Below are 3,965 nucleotides of genomic sequence, written 5' to 3'. Positions count from 1 at the left end.
GAAAAGAAGAGATCAAACTATCACTATTGGCAGATGATATATTCTCTACATAGAAGATCCCAAAAACTTCACCAAAAGACTACTAGAGTTAATAAGCAAATTCAGCAAAGTAGCTGGGTGCAAAGTGAATACTTTAAAATCAAATCTTCTGTACATGAATTTAAAAGTCACAGAGAAATTAGGGAAACAATACTTTTCACAATAGTATCCAAAAAATGAAATACCTGGAAATCACTCAAAAGAAGGATGTATAAGACCTCTATGTTGAAAACCACTATACTATGGCCCTGAATCAAGGCCAGCAGCTTCCTGATACTGTTGCTTTCAAGCATGAACCTAAAGAGATGCCTTTCTATGGTCTGTTGGCCATTTCAGAACTTGGACAATGAAATGGTCAATTCATTAGAAAGAAACAGCTGGAAGCAACCACTCCCCCCATGAGTGGCTATGAGTGTGGCAGGCTGTAGAGGCCCAGGACAGGAGCCACTGGCATTTACTGGGACCCATGCCATGCTGGGACCTGGAGCATGGGAAAACCAAGCAACCCCTCCCCACTGTGAGTGGCTGTGAGCATGGCAGTCTCTGGTGGCCCAGGATGGGAGCCACTGGTGTTTACTAGAACCCATACCATGCTGGGACCTAGGGCACTGGGAAATCAAGCAACCCCTCCCCCTCTGGTGAGCAGCTGTGAGCATGGCAGGCTTTGGTGGCCCAGGATGGGAGCCACTGGTGTTTACTGGAACCCACACCATGCTGGGACCTGGAGTGCTGGGAAACCAAGCAACCCCTCCCCCATGCCTGTTTTGTTTTGTTGAACTTAAATATACATGAAAATATAGACAGCTATTTTGAAGAGAATGAGACACTCTATGACAGCCACTAGTGACTTCCCTATTGTCTGATTCTGAAGACCTAAAATGCTTTTCTCATTCTGTTCAGATTAGTTTTATACTATGTTGTTTTGTATGAATTCTCTGCATGTGAAGACATGGACAACTATTTGGAAGAAAACAAGAGACAACATGATAGTGAAGATCTCAGGTTATCTAGCTTTGAAATTTATATCTCACCGTGGGAGCAATGAAACCCAAAATGTGTAATAGTCATTGTACAAAAGAGAGGAAAAGAAAGTGCTCTAAACTATATAACTGCATGTATATTTAAGTGTATAAGATAGAAAATGATATCACAGAGTTTTATTGGATCATTGAACAGAACTGTTTGCAGTGTCATTGTTGGAATGTCCACTCTACAAGCTTTAATTTTGTGACTTGAACAATTGATTCTAAGATGGCAATATGTAATCCATTAACTAGTGATATCCTATTGTTCTTTTTTTTTCCTCTGTAAATCTGTATAACTTGTACCCTTTCACTGTTTTTTTTTCTTCTTTTCTCCTTAAATAAAATAAAATTTTTTAAAAAAAGAAAAAAAAAGAAATTTATATCTCTTACATTGCTTCCTTATGTCCTATTTTATTCTGTTTTGTGGTGTTTAATTTTACCCCCTTTAAAATAAAAATTAAAAAAAAACTACTATACTGTGAAAACAGAAATTGAACAGGATATCAGAAAATTGAAAGATATCCTTTTCTCTTCAGTGAGAAGAACCAATATAGTGAAAGTGGCCATACTTGCAAAACTTATACAAATCTAGTGCAATTCTAATCAAAATTCCAACAGCATATCTTACAGAATTAGAGAAAAAAGTATAAAGGTTATCTAGAACCAGAAAAAACCTAGAATAGCAAAGACAAATCTGGGTAACAAAGGCAAGGCAGGGAACATCACAATCCCCAGTTTGAAATTACACTATAAAGTTACTGTGATTTTAAAAACACAAAAGTGAGGTACTGGCAGAAAAAACAGACCTCAGGATCAGTGGAATAGATTATAATATGAAGAAACAACTTCAAACATATTCAGCTACCTTATCTTTAACAAAGATGCCAAACATTTTCACTGAAAGAAGCATAGCCTTCTTTAATAAATGGTGCTGGGAAAACTGGCATTGCATATGCTGAAGATTAATATTGGAAGCGCATCTTTCACCATGCACTAAATTAAATTCAAAATGGATCAAAGATCTAAATACTGAAACAAAAACAGTAAATCTGCTAGAAGATAGACTAGGTAAAACTCTTGAAGACATTAATATAGGCAAAGACTTTATGAATAAAATCCTGATTACATAGAAAGTATCACAGGGGTGTGGAGCAAAGATGGCAGATAGATAAAGCAGGCTACAGAGGCTTCCTGAGATAGTCAACTTAGAATTCAACATAATACAGCATGGGGAGTCCCACACAGAGGGAGATGAATTCTCACATCCCAAGAAAAAACTAAACTGAGAAGAACCAATCAAACATACAGTCCCAGTGCTACTATTAGAACAGCTAAAGATTCAGTGCTCCCACTGTCACACCCGAACTCGTGCAGTGGCGACTCACCAAGCCATCCGAAATCCCACCACTTCGATTCATTGGAAACACAGTCACACTGAGGTTAGGGGTCGGTGAGCTGAGCAGAGAGCTGAACTGGTGGGGGACCTGAATCAACCTGTGGTGAGTGAAGGAGTAGAGCCATTCCACAGAAAGGGGGGCTCCAGCAGATGACATTCTGGGACCAGGCAGGACCAATAAGAACAAGGGGCAGCAGTGACTTCAGTCAGTTGTTCCCTTCCCAAATTGGTAGAGTGAACTTGGCCTAGGCCATGCAACCTGGCTGAGACCCAATAGGTTATCTGAAATTAATTCCCTAGGGCAGCAGTGCACACTAATGCAGTGAAGGTCTCAGCAGGTTGGCCGATCTGGAGGGGAGGCAGCACACACTAATACAGTGAAGGCGGCACACACTAATACAGTGAAGGCCTCAGCAGGTTATTGATCTGGAGGGGAGGGGCCAGTATATGCTGCCCCTGTTTGCAACTCACTAGCACACTGAAATGGGAAGGGTCACCTAGTCAGCATGCTTCAGAAGAATTGTAACCAACAAAAAAAGAAACTGGGGCCTCCTGGAAGAAACAAAAAAGATGGTAAAAGGAAGCAACAAGAAAAAGTCCCCAGGTCCCAACCCTGAGAACACTGACCCAGGACAGGTAAATACAAAGGAGAATGAGGACAGCAAACGTGCAATATCAGACACTGCACCAATGGACATAAAGAGATATCTTTGGGATCTCATACACGAGTTCAAAGGGAAATATTTAGTCAAGTAAAGCAAGATATAAGAAGATTAATAAAAGAGATGCTAATCACCCCTCAAGAAGACACAGAAAAAAGAATAGAGGAACTCAAAAGGAGAGAATCATTTGATAAAGAATATAAAGAAAATATAGAATACATGAAGCAGATTCAAAGAGATTACCAAGAAATTAAAAACTCTATGGTAAGATGACATAACTGCTTTAAAAAAACTAAGAATAGGTTATTTAAACTGGAGGACAGGTTTGCAATGTGGGATTATGAAAAGAAAAACTTAAAAATAACAAGGACACAAGAAGTAACAATACAAAGGCTTGAAGATGACAAGAGGATCTATAACTTGAGAATAAAGAATGTGAATGAAGAAGCAAGGGTACAAACAAAGGAACTACAAAGGCTATTCACAGAAATAATTAAGGAAAACTTCCCAAATATAGGAAAAGGAAATGATATTCAGATGTATGAGGCATACAGAATTCCAGCCACCTACAACCAAATCAGAACTACACCCAGGCATATAATAATCAAGATCTCAGAATTCAATATAATAACAATATTAAAATCTGTTAGAGACAAGAAACAGATACCTCTAAAGAAAGGCTCATCAGAATAATGGCAGACTTCTCGACACAAACCATGAAGTCAAGAAGAGCCTGGAGTGCAATATTCCAAGCCCCAAAAGAAAATAACCTCCAGCCCAGATTGATATACCCTGAAAAACTGTCTCTAGAAATTAATGGAGAAACAAGATGCTTCCAAGACA

The 3,965-nt window shown here is 39.0% G+C and overlaps 1 non-coding gene across 1 annotated transcript; it reads left to right on the top strand.

Moving 5' to 3' along the window:
- Positions 1 to 281: 281 nt before the first annotated feature.
- Positions 282 to 418, top strand: LOC111754746 (small nucleolar RNA SNORA2/SNORA34 family). The gene has a single exon (XR_002789414.1). It is a non-coding gene; the product is annotated as a small nucleolar RNA SNORA2/SNORA34 family (small nucleolar RNA).
- Positions 419 to 3,965: the final 3,547 nt, after the last annotated feature.

Source organism: Cavia porcellus, unplaced genomic scaffold, assembly GCF_034190915.1.
Source record: "Cavia porcellus strain 051 isolate PalLab524CR breed Dunkin Hartley unplaced genomic scaffold, mCavPor4.1 scaffold_25, whole genome shotgun sequence".
Classification (NCBI taxonomy): Eukaryota; Metazoa; Chordata; class Mammalia; order Rodentia; family Caviidae; genus Cavia; species Cavia porcellus.
This window is presented reverse-complemented; position numbering and strand designations above follow the sequence as displayed.